This window comes from Dipodomys spectabilis, unplaced genomic scaffold (assembly GCF_019054845.1).
Source record: "Dipodomys spectabilis isolate Male_0828 unplaced genomic scaffold, ASM1905484v1 ptg000078l, whole genome shotgun sequence".
Lineage (NCBI taxonomy): Eukaryota > Metazoa > Chordata > Mammalia > Rodentia > Heteromyidae > Dipodomys > Dipodomys spectabilis.
Genome location: NW_024870755.1, coordinates 3495705 through 3514993, shown reverse-complemented (window position 1 = coordinate 3514993; position 19289 = coordinate 3495705). Strand labels below are relative to the sequence as shown.

Sequence of the window (19289 nt, the reverse complement as noted above, 5' to 3'; positions counted from 1 at the left end):
ACACTCACACACACACACACACACACACACACACACACGCACAGATAAACACACATGGAAAACTATGCTTCAATCACAAAGAATGTGACCACCTCATTTGTAAGGAAATGGAAGATCTTGGAAAAAATCATATTAGTGAAGTAAGCCAGATTTAAAGACACATAGATCCCACGGTTTCCTTTATTTGTAATAATTAGTTTACATGAATGATAATCTCATGTATTTTAATTTGACATTTTGTTCTATGCTGAGCGTGCAACATTATTGCTATATTTTTTGTTATTATTTCTGCAAATAGGCAGGTATACTTAAAGAATTACATTCATCTTATCCATTATTGAAGGAAGAACAACTAAAAGAGTAACCACTACTAGGAAGAACAACTCCTACTTACTTAGCTTCATTCCTATGTAAGACCAATGTTGTCCCCTGTATCCTCATGTTGTATATTACAACTCTATACCTGGTCATAATGTATATCTAGTATCTTATGCATTGTGAACTAAATGCCAGAACTAAATGCTTTACTTAAAAAAAAAAATTCTGTCAATGTTTGAGGATGGTTTGTGTGTGTGTGTGTGTGTGTGTGTGTGTGTGTGTGTGTGTGTGAGTGTTTACAAAGATCAGAACATAACATTTTTCTTCATTTTGAATACATCTTACAGGTCATTGCAAGTTGTGGCTAATGGGAGCAGTCTCTTGTTATTTTAAGGATGAAACAGAAAAAGATATTTGTGCATGTAGCACAGTTGCTTTATTAGTGTCGTTGAACACTGAACTTCGATTTACATCTTGGCTGTTGTTGTGAATAATGTGAATAACAATGAACTACAGATATATTTACGAGTTACCCAGAGAGAAATAATCACATGATTGGTGGGTCAGATGATATTTCAAGTATGATTTCTTTAGAAAACTGCATACTACTTTCTACAAGGAGAATACTAACCTGGATTTTGTCCAAGAGTAGAAAATTTCTTTTTCTTCACACTCTCACCAACACGATTACCTTTTATTCAAAAGGGAATAAAGGGCAAGTTTTTACTATCTTCAGTACCCTAGACCGGCTTAAGACCAAAACCCAACCTCCTAAATGCTTGGAATTACAAACTTTTACCACCACACCTGGTTCCTTTGATTTTTTTTTGATAAGAGTTATAATAGTTATAAAGTAGTATCATAGTAATTTTGAATTACATTTCTCTAATGACTTCTTCTCACAGCATTAAGCCAGCACAGAAGTTGTATTAAACACAACTGTGTAAACCCACTGGTGATATAGAGGGGTTTATAGAAAACAAGTCTATTCGAACTTTTGTCCATTTTTAATCAACTTTCTTGTTAATCTCATCTTTAATCTCTCTATACAAAAATAATTAATTCAAGGTAGTAAAAAGGAAAAAATTAAGCAACTCCTAGCATTTTTCAATTTTCAATAACATGATATTGCTTAAATCATTTTCTGTTTATGCTTGAGACTATATAACAATTTAGTTAGACCTTTTACATATCTATATGTATTTTATTTATTTTACATTGATTGCTCTTTCCAAAGCCTGCGTGTCTAATTTTGGTTTCTTTCAGTCTTAAGAAGTTCAGATTTCAAACTCAAGAATAAATGGATGTAAGCAAACAAAAAAATACAGTTCCTCTCATCTGATAATGCCTCTACAAGAATGAGAAAAGAGTTCATCATTCTAAGGACACTTAATTCTTAAGATAACATTTGCTATAATGCTAATGTTATTACCATTTTAGTGTTGGGAAAAATTGTAATTAAAGGCACTAAGTGCATGGCCCAAGACACACAGTGAGGAAGGAAATGAGTCAAATTTTCCAAAAGTCTTCCAGCAATACACAAAAGGTAGATAAATTCTCTCCATTCACTGATACTCTCAATTCAATATTCATACTGTCCAAGAAATAATAGCATAGCAATTATTGCCCATGGTAATTGTTTTCTGTTACATTTTGTCTTCAACACAGACTGTGTTGGTGACATTGTGTTATCATGCACAGAGCTGAGCTTATAAAATATGGTCCAAAGAGAGGCAAATTTCTTCTGTCCCATAGTTCCAGTATCATTTTTAAAAAGTACTAAATCTTTTAAATGTCATCACTTACTCTATTTTAATAATTCAAGAATGAAAAATTTCACATATAATCACTCCAAAATGCTTTAAGACTAGGAGATGATAAAACAGGCCTCTGAAGTAAATTTTCTTCTACTTTTAAAATTATTCTGAAAGCCTGGTACTGGTTTGTCACACCTGTAATCCTAACTACTCGGGATACCTACTAAGGAGCCTGAGATCTGTGGATAATATTGGGAAGCCAACAGGACAAAATAAATTCATGAGATTATTTTTCAAAATTTTAACGAAATAGCAAAGGGCCAGGAATGGAGATGTAGCTCATATAATAACTCACCAATCTAGAGAGAAAGACGTAGCGAGATGTTGAAGCCCTGATTTCAAACTCAGAGCATGCCAACACGCAGGAATGCACACACACTCACTTTTTCAAAATATCTTCATATCAGTGTTTTGCATTAATTTCTTTGTTAATGATATTATATGGGTAAAATGGGCGTCATAAACTCTTCCATCTCAAAACATTTTTATACATTTTTGTTGTAAAAATACTGTACAGAGGGGTTATAGTTATATGAGCAAAGTAATAAATACATTTCCTATCAAGCATTGTTACCTCCTCCTTTGTTTTACCCCCACCATTCCTTCCCTTACACCTCCACAAGTACACTCCTCATACCCCAAAGCCCCACCAAATATCCCTAGCCTAAATTGTAAAGTTCGTTTTTCAAAATAATGTCTTGTGCATCTATTGTTATACAATGGGTCAAACTGAATTCCTATTTAAGCATGTTGTTTTTTTCCTTTCCCTCCCCAAATTAGAGAAGTGTACATTCAAGATGCAGGTGCACCAACATCAAATAAAGTGAAAACAGGGTTATACTGTTGGGGAGGAATGTATAAAAAGGAAAAACAATCATGTCGTACATTATAAATATGTGAGAAACAACAGCAAGAAAGAAAAAAAACACTTGTGTCTCTATCTTGGGGGTTATTTAGCTTAACATCAACTTATCTAGTCATATACACATAGGCTTTCAACTTTTCTGCTTATCCCAGACATATACTAGTTATTGCAAATAAGGGATACCATGGGACCTATGTTTCTTTGGACTTGGCTTACATCAGTTAATATAATTTTTTTCCAAGTCTTTCCATTTCCTAACAAATTGAGCGATGTCATTCTTTCTGATGGAGGCATAGAATTAATATACACATATATATATATATATATATATATATATATATATATATATAGTGTGTGCGTGAGTGTGTACACACAAATACACACAGAACATTTTCCTTTTTTGTTTTTTAGAGCAACTTATTTTTCCACCTTCATCATTTTTTCAAATGTGTTTATTGTGATTAAGTGGTTACAAATTTCCCAAATTTCACAATATTGTGGGATAGTGATGCTTAGTTTAAGTCACAAACACATTCTAACTTCGATGGAGCAAATTGTCTATTATGGTCTACAACATTTATCAATTCTATGAGCTTTGCAATAGAGTTATTTCTTCCATATGTAAATTTTTTGTTTTGAAATATGTATATTTCTTTTGTATTGCATAGCGTCAGCTGTTCCCTCTTTCCCACTTGTTCCCTCCCTCCCTCCAGTGACATTGAGTTGCTTAGTTCATTTTGGTCAATGTCCAGTGCAGCTGATGGATCCCACTGTTGTATGTTTTTCCCTGATTCCTTCTAGTTCTGTGTCATCCTCCTGGTTTTCCTTCAGTGTGCACATATGACGGGCAGAATGGGGTTATTTAGTAGTGATTCGACAAGATGAGTGGAAGCTCTTGGTTTCTTAAGTGTTGTTAATTTTGGCATATCACCTTACATTTTGGATTTAACATCTGCTTATCACGGAGACCATGTGCCATTTGTCTCTTTGCTTTTGGCATAACTCACTCAACATGATTTCCTGTAGCTTGATTGATTTCCCTAATAATGCCATTATTTTGTCCTTTCTAATGGCTGGAAAATATTCCGTTGTGTATAGTTACCACAGTTTTTTGATCCATTCATCTCTGGTGGGACATATGGGTTGTTTTCATATCCTGGCTATTGTGAACAGTGCTGCAATAAACATGGAAGTGCATTTGTCCTTGAATATTGGTACCTGTTGTTCAGGATAGATGCCTAGAAGTGGTATGAGTGGGCCATAAGGAAGGTCAATATTTATCTTTCTGAGGACTCACCAGACTGCTTTCCAAAGTGGTTGTGTAAGTGTACATTCACACACACACACACACACACACACACACACACACACAGAGAGAGAGAGAGAGAGAGAGAGAGAGAGAGAGAGAGAGAGAGAGAGAGAGAGAGAGAGAGAACATTTTCTTGATCCATTCTTCTACCTGGCAGCATCAGGGTTGGTTCCATATCTTAGCTATGGAAAATAATGCTACAATAAACATTGTTGTGTTGGTAGTTTTAGTATGGACTGGTTTGTGATCATTTGGGAGAATGCCCAAAAGTGGGATTGCTGTATAATAGGGAGCTCTATGTGGAGGCTTTTGAGGAACCTCCAAACTGCTTTCCAAAGTGGATGAACAAGTTTACACTCCCACCAAGAATGCAGTAGGCTTCCCTTCTGGCCATATCCCTTCCAGCATCTGTTGTTGTAAAAATATGGAATGATTCACTAATTTGTGTATCATCCTTGTGCAGGGACCATGTTAATTTTCTCTGTATGTTCCAATTTTAGTGTATGTGCAGCCAAATTGAGCACAAAACATTTTTTATATATAAAGAGTAATTGATTTTCTTAAACTAGACAATTCAACAAAAATAAGTTCAAAAGAATTGTGAAATTTTAGAACCATGTGTTTCTTACATAAGCACACATTTAAGAATAAAGTCAAGATTGACATATCAAAAACAAAATAATTCCAGATATTTGTTGTTCATGAGATTTGTAGGAGGAGGAATTCAATTATTCTACAAAAGGCACTTGTCATAATGATCATTGCAGCAAATGTTAAGGTTTGTTAAAAGTTTTAATGTTTTAAATATGTTTAATTTTGGGATTTGCTTATATATGGCAAAATTAAGACTGTTTGGCAGGTCATAAAAATTTTTGATAAAGTATATAATATTTCTGGTAGCATGTACTAGTAAATATGAACATTTCAGATTTTATAGAAACTTTACTAATGAGAAGTTGTAAAGACTGTGTAAAGAAGCAGAGTGAAGAGTTAAGATTTTAAGTACACAGTTTCTGTTAAATCTTTAGGGCTCCTTTACGTTATATGTTAGTGATGAACAAATAATGATATAATCCACATACAAATGATGAGATGAACTATAAATAGTAATCTTAGTGAGTAAATTTAAAGGCTACTTATAGCTTTATCCAGTTTTAAATGTACAGGAATATGAGAAAATAGTAAACTCTACTATGTACACTTCAAATACTGAAAACCCTGGTAATTGTTTTGTTTTTTATTTTAGTAATCATTAATATTTAATTATTGTTTTCTTTATTTATAGGATTTTTCCTTGTTGTAATATAATACAACTTTTTGTGAGTCATGATTAAGAGGTACTTTGAGAATATTATTGGGATGGCCACACAATTTTTCATAGGTGCATGTGAATTTACAAAGAGCAAAACTAAAAACAAAATATTGATGAAAAATTATATCAAGTAGAGTCTGAATCAGGAGTGTTGATAAATGTCCACACCTAAAATCTTAACCCTAGGCTGGAGCATCTTATTTAAATATTGTTGAGAATTTCAAGACTTCCTTTATTTAGGGCCCTTAGAAGTATGTACAGCATGCATGTGTACAAAGCCAGTGACAACAGGCAAATATGACTAAGTTTCCCCAAAAAGAATCTATGAAGTCAATAGTTATCTTCCCAAACAGATGAAAAAATGCGTCAAAAATGATTCAGTGCACCTACATTTGTGGAGTTATTTAAGTTATGGATTCTTTGTTAGACATATTCTTTTCTTTTAAAAATTGTCAAATATTAGTTTATATTAAACTTTGTCTAGTATTTCTTGGTTCAAAACAGAAATCTTGATACAGTTGATGTCACTTGGCTTTCTTACTATCTCAGTTCAAAGCCAACCTAGGCAGGAAAGTCTGTCACATTCTTATCTGTAACCAAACACCAAAAACGCCAGAAATGGAGTTTGGCTCAAGTAGTAGAGTCCTAGCTTTGGGGGAAGTTGGCCAGGGAAGACATTTCTTCAGGGACATGGTCCAGCCTCTGAGTTCAAGCTCCATAAAAAAGGACAAACTAAACAAACAAGAAAAAAATGCACATATTTCTTTGGGACCATCCATAAAGCACTGGTTTGAGAACAGACTCCTTTTGCTGATCATACTCACTGAATCCTGCTTTTTTGGAATACTAATTGCGCTGGAGAATTCAGGACAAGACTAAATGAATTAATAAGTGACTCCTGCAACAACAGAATCATCTCAATAGTGAAATATCCATGCATAAGACAAATTAAAACCTCCAAGTCTTTGTTTCCTTGCAAAAGAAAACTTTTAAAACAATGTTTATTTCCTTTTGTTCTATGCTGGCCTTCAAATGGCACATTGTTTCCTTTTGAAATACTTTCAAGAAGAAGTTTTCAGACAATTTTTATATGAATAAAGAATACACTCGAAAAAAGTCAGGGACAGTTTCTTCAAGCGTGGATTCTTTATTTTCTAACAATGAATATATATTTTTTACAGTGAAAATACTGAACAGAGTGGTTACAATTACATGTGCAAGATAATGAGTACAGTTTTTATCAAGCATTGTAGCCTACTCCTTGGTTTCCCCTTCCCATCCCTAGACATAAAAGAAATGCAAATCAAAACAACATTGAGATATCACCTCACCCCAGTTAGAATGGGTATAATCAAGAACTCTAATAACAACAGATGCTGGAGGGGATGTGCAGTCCCACTTTTGGGCATTTACCCAAATGTTTACAAACTAGACCACACTAAAGCTACGAGCACAACTAAGTTTATTGCAGCATTATTTATATCTAAGATCTGGAATGAGTACATTTTTTTATCAAGCAATGTAGCCTACTCCTTGGTTTCCCCTTCCCATCCTCCCCTCCCCCCTCCATCCAATCCTCCTCCCCCCAACAACAAAGTTGTAAAGTTCGTTTTTGAAATAACGACTTCTACATCTCATTGTTGCAATGAGTCCACCTGTATCCTTATTTAAATGATTCGTTTTTTTTCCATTCCCCTCCAGAAATTATACCGACATCAAATACAGTGAAATCAGGGGTTATTGTTATCCCGTGGGGAAGGGACATAAAAAGCAACAAGGAAATCATCTTATAAATGTGTTAGAAAAAGTCACATGAAAGAACAAAAAACATTCGAATACATATCTTAGGGTTCATTTCCCTAACATCAACTTATCTGATCTTTTTTGTTTGACTCAGACATATACTAGTTATTGTAAATAAGGAAAACCATGGGACCTATGTTTCTTTGGGCGTGGCTTACTTCAATTAATGTAATTTTTCCAAGTCTTTCCAGTTCCTAACAAATGGGGCAATGTCATTCTTTCTGATGGAGGCATAGGATTCCATTGTGTATATATACCACATTTTCTTGATCCATTCATCTACTGAGGGGCATCTGGATTGGTTCCATACCTTAGCTATGGTAAATAAGGCTGCAATAAACATAGTCGTGCTGGTACCTCTAATGTGGCCTGTTTGTGAACATTTGGGTAAATGCCCAAATGTGGGATTGCTGGGTCTTAGGGGAGCTCTATGTGGAGTCTTTTGAGGAATCTCCAAGAACCGACCTCAGGACTACTGGAATAGAATTGAAAACCCAGAAATGAACCTACGAACCTATAGCCATCTAATCTTCGATAAGGGAGCTAAAAAAATTGAAGAAAGACACTCTCTTCAGGTAAAATGAATGTTTTCAGGCTTCATAGAACTAGCACAAAGACATCTTTGGACATGAGGTAACACGCCTTTCAGAGACAACTTAGTAAATACAAAATATAAAATTTAAATGACTTATAAAAACATTATTCATGTACATATGGCCATATAAGATAATGTTAAGAAAAATGAAACCCAAGATAGGGACACAACTTGTTTTATTCTTTCTTGAAATTGTTTTAAATGTATCTAAAATGTACTATGTGATTTTTTCGTTTCTCCTCCATGTTCTTCCCGCATGATATAACTCCTGTTTTCACTGGATATGATGTTGGTGCCCTGCATCTTGCATATACATTTTTCTAGTGTGGGGAGGAGAAGGGAAACAACAAAATGCTGAAACAAAGATTCAGGATGACCTATTGTAACAATGATATGAACAAGACACTATGTAGAAAACGAATTTCACAACTTGTGGAGGGGAGGGGGAATTGGGCAGATGGGGAGGGAATGGATAACACAGGAAAAACAAAAGAGGATGTAACAATAAGAAATGTACTCATTACCTTACTTATGTAACTCTAAGCCCTCTGTACATTATTTTTTACTATAAAAACATAAAAGAAACCATTATCCATGAGTACATTAACTTCAAATTCCATAAGTGCTCTTAAATTAAATTTAACTTGGAGAAGATTCTCAGAAAAGTTTATTTGTGTGTGTGTTGTGAATTATTTCCCAAGTGTACACAAGTTAACAGTAGAAGAAACAATAGGAATAATAAGAGAAAGAAAAGTTCTGTGTTTAAGTCTAATGGTTCAATATACTATAGAAGACTCTGCAAATAAGACAACATTGAACCAATAAAGCCAAGGCCATTATGTAGATCTATGGGAGTGACATAGAGAAATAATTAATACTAAGAAGAACATGAACGATGAGGCCACTCTCTTTCAACTTCTATCTCTAAATCATGGTTGCTAATCACGCAAATTTGTAAAATGTACAATTGAAGAATAATTCTGGTTCCAAAGCAAGTTAGATATAAGAGCATGGACTTAACTGGAAAAAAAGTCCATGGTGAGAAAGCAGGAATTATACTAGCAATGAACTGGTGGCCAAGATCTCATTTCTTTTTCTTTCTTTCATCTTTTTTCTTTCTTTTTTTTTTTTAATGTTTGAGGCAGGGTTTGAACTCAGCTTGGGAAATATCTCTCCACTCTTCAGCTCAAGACTAGTGCTCTACCTGTTGAGCCACAGCGCCACTTCCAGTTTTCTGGTGGTTAATTGGAGATAAGTGCCTCAGAACATTTCTTTCCTACTCATACAGGATTTGAACTGCAATCCTCAGATCTCAGCCTCCTGAGTACCTAGAATTATAGGCATGAACTCAAGTGATGGAATACTAGTGATGAGCAAGATTGCTGAATGAGGTTGCGGAGGCTTTTGCATACACACATACAAACATACACATACACACAGAGGCACATATATGTGCAAACACACCTGCACAAATAAAACAACTCTCAGAATATGGAGAAATGTTAGAAAACAATAGAAAATATATCCTGAGTAAGACTAGATCAAGTGATAATTTTTAATATTAGAAAGTCCTCAAGTGAAATTTATTCAAAGTTTGATAATATTACATACCTAGGGACCAGAGATAAAAAGAAAGTCAAGTAATCATTATTAAAGGGATTGGATCCATGGAAGAATGAATCAGAGACCCCTGCAGGTGCATCTGAAAATGTTCATATCCTGTGTGAAATGATAGAACATCTTTGAAAATAGTACATAAACAACTTGAGCAGTCAGTCTAATGAATAAGATCATAGGAGAAGTTCAGAATTGCTAGTCTGTGTCTAGATTAAATAAACCACCAAACTATGGAAGGGCAATTTGATACAAGCCTGGAATTCTAGCACTCAAGCTAAGAGAGGAGATTAGAGAGTGGGATTACATAGTGATAAGTTCCCTGGACAAGGTAGTATAATTTTGTCTTAATGAAACAAACCAAACAACAAGAAAGGAATACACATTTGGAAGTTTGGGCTAATTTTGTCATTATGTTTTGAGAAGGCAAGTTTCCTATTGAAATGCAACTCATATATAATCCTCAGTTGTGTTTTAAATGCTCTCTGCATTACACAACATTCCTAGATGCAAAATGGCTCATGATTCCCAATCAAAAATTTGAAAAAATAAGCATCATTCTGTTGGATTTCAAAGAAATAATGAAGGATTACAAAATTTTAAGCCTGGAAAAATAAAAAGTTCATCTAACGTAGGACTTTGTAGACCTTGCTAAATTAGAATTTATATTTAAAATAAATATTTTGGTTGTGTTTCTAATTTCATATTCTATAGGATACTACAAAATTCTTTTTAAGTAGAGGTTTTAATTCACAAATTCACACATGAATCAGGCATTTTATTTGCTTAAAATATTCTTTCAAGCGAGGTATAATTAGAACTTAGTTAATTGATAATTCCAACAGTTCATGTATAAAATGAGATAGTGTGAATAATCTGCACAGAGTTGCCAACAAATGGATGATATTAATTTATTAATTTAGAACAAGCAATTTTTTGAGGCTTTGGTGTAACATGGTATGAAGACAGTAATTGTGTGAGGTCTTGGTTCTTCTATCTATTTGTAATACAGGAAGAAATTTCCTTAATTACATGCCTCTGTATACAATGAGAAAAATGCGAGGTTGGAGTTGGTTTTATTTTTTGGTTTGTCCTCAGGTTTGAACTCTGGGCCTGGCCACTCTCTTTGAGCCAGTTTTTGCTCAAGGCTCATGCCCTACAACTTCAACCTCAGTGCCACTTGAGTCTGGCTTTTCCTGAGAAGTTTATTGGAGATAAGAATCTAAGGAATCTTCCTGACTGGGTGGGCTTTGAACCATAATCTTCTGATCTTAGCCTCCTGAATATCTATGATAGATAAAAATATAAATAATATTTGCAAGTGCTCTGATTTCTAGAAATCAGAAAAATGTTGCAGCAAAGTTTAGTGTAGTGTACTTTCCACAATAGGAAAGGCATCATATTAGCACAAGTGTAGTATTTTTTCACAATAGTGATAAGCTATTCATGATGTGAATTAAGGGAATTTTAAGGTGCATCATACAAATTGGAAACTGTTGGGCTAGGAAGACGTTATGGTATAAAAGCTTGGGATTGATGATCACAGAAATAATAGCTTACTATGATGAACAAATGTTTACTCTTGAGGAATTAATTATTACACATACTTCGTAGTTATATCCTCCACCAGAATGTGGCTGTTTTTTTGTTGATTTCTCAATATGTAGCACCCCATTAGAAACTGCAGTTATTCAGAATTAAATAACATACAAACAGGTAATATTTTGAATATCTCTGATATGGAATGTTCAGAATTTGAAAATGAGTAGTTAGTATTTGTAAGAACTTTGAAGAACACATATATTCTGTTCTTTTAACAATTATTCAGTTTTAAAAGTTAGGAGTTTCCATAGAATTAAACTGTTTTCTGTTTTACTATGGGACAATATTAACTTATAATTTTTTTTGAAAATTATGACAGATATATTGTGAAAATATTGTATATTTGGATAACATTCAAGTTGATGAACCTCTGATAAAGAAAGGTGTAATTGATTCAAATTAGATGGCAAATAGTGTTGATTTTTTAAAAGGTAATGCACATAGGATAATATTTACTATAGCAATACAGTGAAAGTATACTTTATGTAACTTATTTTTGTTTAATTTTATTTTTAAGGTGATATATACAGGGGTTGCATTAATTGTAAGGTAGTGAATACATAACATGTACCTCATTTTTCTCACACTTTTCCTTTCCCCCCAAACCCCTCACAAGTTGTAATGTAAATTTCCAACATGTTGTCTTGTGAGTACTGCTATTGCATTGGTTTGCCCTTTGTCCTTTGTCTCCCCAATTTGTTGTTCATCTTGTCTTCTCAAGTTAAGATAAATGCATGTGCAATACACACAGTACTGAAATCAAATACAGCAGGGGATAAACTATAGGGGAAAACACAAAAGAAATCACATAGTACATTAGAAAAAAACACAAAGAAAAACCTCTGTTTCCATATCTAGGTGTTTATTTTGCTCAACATGATCTTGTATGGTCCTATATGCAAAGCTTTTGAGCCATTCTGCTCATCTGCTAGTGTTATTCTATACATATCCTATTATTACAAATGAGGGAAACTATGGAATCTGTTTCTTTGAGTCTGGCTTATTTTATTTAGCAGGATTTTAAAAAATCTTTCCATTTCCTTTTGAATTGGAAGCATAGAGTTCAACCATATATATATATATGTCCACAAAATGTGATATATATACATATATATATATATCACATTTTGTTGATTCGTTCATCTACTGAATGGCATATTGGTTTGAAAATGTTTGCATGTAAGTATTACTTAGGGTCATTCAAAAATGACAGATGACACCTCCCCAGAAATACTAAAATCATGATTTCTTCGTAAGAAAGGATTTTATGGTGGTACAAGTGTTGAAATATCTGGATGAATGTAATTTATATCTTGCACTGAATTAGGCAGGAAGATATCTAATATTATATAGGATAAAAATGGTAGTGACAAAATATTCCCTTGAGAAAGATATAGGAGTCTGCCAGAAGTATGAAGAAATTCAGATAATTTTAAAGAATTTAGAAATACAAGCTCAAATATGTTTCTTTAAATAAAAATTATGTAAGTGGCAGGGCAAAAGAAGGAGAAGAGAGGAAAGTAACTTACAGCAGATCATTGTCCCAAGTTAGAGTATAAAAAGTCATAATCTAGAGTTCGGATGAAGATGGCAGAAGATCTAGGCTAAACGAGCTATCATGTAGACAACAGTTTTAGTGTTCCAGTCAACAGTCCTAGGCTAGAGAATCACACCCAGTGTGCCATCACAGTACAGAGAGTTTGGCCAGAGATGGAATATCCAGGCAAGGAAACAGATCAGAGAATCAGCGGCCAGAGCCAACATGCCTACAGAGAGAGTCCAGTCAAAAAGATGCCAGACACAGTGTGCGTATTCTACTCAACACCAGGAAGAACTGACAAGGAACAGATATATTCATGCTGCATATCACAGACCATAGAGGGCCCAGTCACCAAGATTCTGACATGAATAGAACCCTGACATCCTCACTCCTTCTCAGAAAGCAGAGGAAGGAAGGTGGCCCCTCTCCCACCACCAGAGAGCTCCATCTTTGATACTGACAAAGGCCCATAAATTGATACTGACAAAATGCCCAGACTTTTGACTGTGCAACTACAGGACTTTGGTTGATGCTTGCCTTAAAATAGTGTTCTAGCACAAAAATGGATTCATGGAATCCAATAAAAGACAGCTGAAAGAAGTCAGGGAGACCAGAAAGGGAATGTTGAATGGAGCCCAACAGAAGGAATGGGAGTCCAAGGAAACCATAACCGATCAACTAAGTGATTTGAGAATAAACACAACACCAAATTAAGGAAATAATGAAGTTCATATAAGATCTAAAACAAAGCTCCAACAAAGAATTTGAAGTCATCAAAGCTGACCAAATAGAAGGAAAAGAAATTAAAAACAAAGTGGAAAGTCTTGAGAGTATGGAAGACCATGTAGAAGATCGAATATGAGGGATTGAAGACAGCGAGGTTATTATACAGAAAGAACATACAAATATCCAGACAAATCCAAGAAATATGCTAGATCTATTCAACATTTGGAAGACACCCTCAGAAGGTCTAATCTGAGGATAATGGGTGTAGAGGAGCACCTAGAGTCAGAAGTTAATGGTCTAGGAAATTTGGTTAACATTTTCCAAGCAGAGAACTTCTCAAACATGCAAAAAGATAGACCTATTCAGATTCAAGAAGCTTTTAGAACCCCAAATAGACCAGACCGTGACAGGATATCACACCGTGACATTATAATCCCCACAGCATCAATTCCAAGGAAAAAATCCTTAAAGCAGTCAAGGAGAAAAGATCAACCACTTACAAAAGGAAACCAATTAGAATAACCTCAGATATCTCAGTGGAGAAAATTACAGCAAGAAGAGCTGCCATGCCCTAAAGACAAACAATTATCATCCAATTATACTGTACCCAGCTATACTCTTCTTCATAACCGAAGGCCAAATAAAAACCTTCCATACCAAAGAACAACTGAAACAATATATATACACCAAACCAGCCCTATAAATGACACTTAACGATGTATTACACATAGAAAATCAACAAGACCACAATAAAGGCAAAGAAACCGCACTCAAACTGAGAATCCAAGAACCATAGGAAGAACCCAGTTGCTGCAGCCCCCAAGAAGGGGCATAAAATGGCAGGAACTCCCAAACAGCTCTCAATTCTAACTCTCAACATTAACGGATTGACTCTCCAATTAAGCGACATAGACTGTCAAGTTGGATTAAGAAGCAAGATCCTTCTATCTGCTGCCTTCAGGAGTCTCATATTGCCCATAAAAACAAACACATTTTCAATGTGAAAGGCTGGAACAAAATCTACCAAGCAAACGGCCCACATAAACAGGCGGAAGTTGCAATCCTAATAACAGATAAAATAGACTTCTAATTAAAATTAGTGAGAAGAGATAAGGAAGGTTGTTACATACTAATTAAGGGATCTCTCCTTCAGGAGAATATTACAATTCGAAATATCTATTCGCCAAACAACCAAGCACCCAAATTTCTTCAAGAAACACTACTTTCCCTCAAATCTGACATAGATCCAAAGACATTAATTTTTTGGGACTTTAACACACCACTTTCCCCACTAGATAGATCAACTTGGGAAAAACTAAACACAGAAACTGCATATCTAAACACCTGCATAGATCAACTATATTTAACAGACATCTACCGTATATTTCACCCAGCAGCATCAGAATACACGTTTTTCTCAGCAGCTCATGGCACATTTCCCAAAATAGACCACACTTTAGGTCACAAAACAAACTTTTCCAAATTCAGAAACATAGAAGTTATACCTTGCATTCTCTCACACAACAAGGGAATAAAATTAGAACTCACCACCAAAAGCCACCGAAGAAAGTCCTGTAACACATGGAGGCTGATAAACACACTGTGGAATGACCAGTGGGTCATGAAAGACATTACAAAGGAAATTCAAATATTCATGATATTCATCAAAGGTGAACACACAAATTACCACCTACTCTGGGACACAGCAAAGGCAGTACTTAGAGACAAGTTTATAGCCCTGAGTTCCAACACAAACAACTTGTAGATATCTGAAACCAACAATTTAATGGGACACCTGAGAGCCTCTTTGAATAAGAGCAGGAAGATAATCCCTAATCCAGTAGATGGAAAGAAATGATTTATATTAAATCAGAATTAAAGAATTAGAATCCAAAAACACCATAGAAAGAATCAACAAAAGAAAGAGTTGATTCATCGATAAAATTAACAAAATTGACAGAACTTTAGCAAATCTTACCAGAAAAAGAAGAGAACACACCCAAATAAATAAACTCAGAGATGAGAATGGACACATCACCACAGAAACAACCAAGATTCAGAACATTATAAGGGAATACTTCTCAAAACTTTATGCTAATAAGTTTGAGAACTTGGCAGAAATGGACCTTTTCCTAGCAAATATTGACATGCAGAAACTAAACCAAGATGAGTTAAACCATCTTAACAGGCCCATATCCAACATTGAAATAGAAACAGCAGTAAGAGTCTTCCCATCTAACAAAAGCCCAGATCCCGATGGATTTACAGTGGAATTCTACAAGGCCTTCAAAGAAGAGCTCACACCAACACTCCTCCAAATCTTCAATGAAATTGAAAGAGAAAGTTCACTACCGAACTCATTCTATGAAGCCATCATAACCCTCATCCCAAAACCAGGCAGGGAGTCTTCAAAGAAAGAGAACTATAGACCCATTTCTTGGATGATCATTAATGCAGGAATTCTCAACAGACTTTTGGCCAATCGACTTCAACAATTCATCCAAAAAAATCATACACCTCGATCAAACAGGATTCATTTCAGGATTCATTTCATGCAAAGTTGGTTCAATATACACAAATCAATTAATATAATTCATCACATCAACAAGAGCAAGGACAAGAACCACATGGTTATTTCAATAGATTCAGAAAAAGGATTTGACAAGATCCAACACCCCTTTATGTTGCAGATTCTGCAAAGATTAAGAATCCAGGGAACATTCCTCAGTACAACAAAGGCTCTATATGACAAACTTACAGCCAGCATTATACTTAATGGTGAAAAACTAAAGCCATTTCCTCTTAACTCAGGAACTAGACAAAGAGGTCCACTGTCTCCACTTCTCTTCAATTTAGAATTAAATGCCTAGTTAAACCATAAAACCAGATGCAAACATTAGAGGGATCCAAATAGGGAAAGAAGAAGTAAAACTCTCCCTCTTTGCAGATGACATGATCTTGTATTTAAAGAAGCCCACGGACTCCACTCTCAAATTACTTAAGCTGATTCAAAATATTGGTAAAGTAGCAGGGTATAAATTTAACCCTCAAAAATCAATGGCTTTTCTGTATGCCAACAATGAGAAAAGCATGCTGAAAACCAGAAAACAACTCTATTTGTCATAGCCCCACAAAAAATAAAATACCTAGAAATTAACATACCCAAAGAAGTGGAGGATCTCTATGATGAAAACTTTAAAAACTTGAAAAAGGAAATCAAAACAGAACTTAGAAAGTGGCAAAAAAAAAAAAAAAACTCCCATGTTCCTGTATTGGAAGGATCAACATCGTGAAAATGGCAAAACTTCCCAAGGCTATCTAAAATTCAGTGTGATACCTATCAATATTCCAACATCATTCTTCAAGGAAATAGAAAAGGCAATCCAAAAATTCATATGGAACAATAAAAGACCCCAAATAGCAAAAATGATCCTTAACAGAAAGAACAGTGCTGGAGGAATATCAATACCAAATTTCAAACACTACTACAAAACCATTGTAATCAAAACATTTTGGCACTGGCACAAGAACAGACCTCAGGATCAATGGAATAGAATTGAAAACCCAGAAATAAACCCACAGACCTATAGTCATCTAATAGTTGATAAGGGAACTAAAAAAATAGAATGGAATAAAGACAGCCTCTTCAGTAAATGGTGCTGGCAAAATTGGTTAATCACTTGTAGAAAATCAAAAATAGATCCATAAAGTCATCCTGCACCAGAATCAAATCCAAATGGATCAAGGACCTCGGAGTCAAAGCAGACACTCTGAAAACACTACAAGTCTGAAATCATTACTAGGTCTCTTTGACATAAACCTAAAGTTTCTTAAAAGAGATACAGAAACACAACAAATCAAAGAAAATTTGGAAAAATGGGATTGCATTAAGTTGCAGAGCTTCTGCATGGCAAAGGATATAGATAGCAAGATCAATAGAAAGCCTACTTATTGGGAGAAGATATTCACTAGCCATACAATGGACAAGGTTATCATATGTAAACTATACCTGGAACTCAAAACATTAAATCCCCCAACAACAAATCCTCAAAGAAATAACTGCCCAATAAATAAGTGGGCTACATTGCAACAATGAGATGTACAAGTCGTTATGTCGAAAATGAACTTTACAACTTTCATGGGGGGGGGGGCGAGGAGGATTGGGGGGTGGGGGGAGGATGGGAAGGGATGGGAAGGGGAAACAAAGGAGGAGGCTAAAATGTTTGATAAGAAATGTACTCATTATCTTGCCCATGTAATTTTAACTCCTCTGTACAGTATTTTCAAAATAAAAATAAATAAATAAATAAAAATAAGAGGGCTAAAGACTTACGGAGAAAATTCTGTGAAGAGGAAAGAAGGATTGCCAATAGACACATGAAGAAATGCCCGACCTCACCAGCCATAAGAGAAATGCAAATCAAAACAACATGGAGATACCACCTCACCCCAGTTAGAATGGCCATAGGCAAGAACAAAAATAACAGATGCTAGAGTGGATGTGGCCAGAAGGGAACCTTACTTCATTGTTATTGGGAGTGTAAACTTGTTCAACCACTTTGGAAAGTTGTATGGAGGTTCCTCAAAAAACTCCTAGAGCTCTCCTATGACCCAGCAATCCCACTTTGGGACATTTACCCAAATGATCACAAACAAGACCATACTAAATCTTCCAGCACAACTATGTTTATTACAGCATTATTTACCAGAGCTAAGATAAGGAACCAATCCAGATGCCATTGAGTAGATGAATGGGTCAAGAAAATGTGGTATATATACACAAAGGAATTCTTTGCCTCCATCAGAAAGAATAATAATGCTCCATTTGTTAGGAAATGGAAAGACTTAGAAAAAATTATATTAAGTGAAGTAATCCAGCCCCAAAGAAACATAGGTCCCATGTTTTCCCTTGTTCAAATACCACTTCTGGTTTGCACACACACAGTCTATGTATGAGGGTAGGTTCTCCATGTTAAACAATAGGGTAGTACTCCCTATCTGAACGGGAAAGTTCCACAGTATAACCCTATGCCCACATTAGAGGGTGTACAATTTTCTTGGAGCTCATTAGTTTACCCAGGAGAAATATAAATATCCATAAATTTTGGAGCTAATTAGTAAATATCTGAATTAACACTAGATCCTAGATGTTGTGTTATTACAAGTCAACATTGTATTATTGTTACATAAGAATCCTTCCCTACTTGCCAATGTGTAAGAGAAAATGAAAGAAAGGCATTAAAGCAAAATGCCTTATCTTTTTAGGAATTTAATCCTAGTAATGAGGGTAATGTCTGAACTCTTCCATTCAATAAAAGCTTGAAGTTTATCAGAGCACTTCCTACATATAAGAATTTGTGGCAGTTTGAATGACAAGGTTATTTCATCATGGAGATATCGCCAAAACACTGTTCTTATTGAACTTGTCTATACCTTTTTAGTTTTCAAATCCAAATAGCATATTTCCTTCAATATCTCTGTAACAGTTTTGAACTTTTCGTCCTGCAAATTCTTTCCTTTCTTTACTTCTGTAAATCTGCGTTTATTACTTTCTTGTTTCCTTATTTATCTCATTCTTCCAATCTTGTCCACACTGGTACTCACATTGTTCAGAATTGTGTCAGAACTTTCCCTTAACTCTTCCCTTTAATAATGCCCCCAATTTTATTATTCTTTTTCATATAAACTTTACAACTATCAGAGTATTTTTTTCTCCCTAAATCCATCATTTCCACCTGCAATCCCTATCACCAAGAATATCACTAACACAGTTGCCTGGCCAGAGATG

General features: G+C 34.9%; 1 non-coding gene across 1 annotated transcript; it reads right to left on the bottom strand.

The window, feature by feature from the left end:
- Window positions 1-4727: 4727 nt before the first annotated feature.
- Window positions 4728-4833, bottom strand: LOC122110497. Its single transcript, XR_006147881.1, has one exon. It is a non-coding gene; the product is annotated as a U6 spliceosomal RNA (small nuclear RNA).
- Between the last annotated feature and the right edge of the window lie 14456 nt (window positions 4834-19289).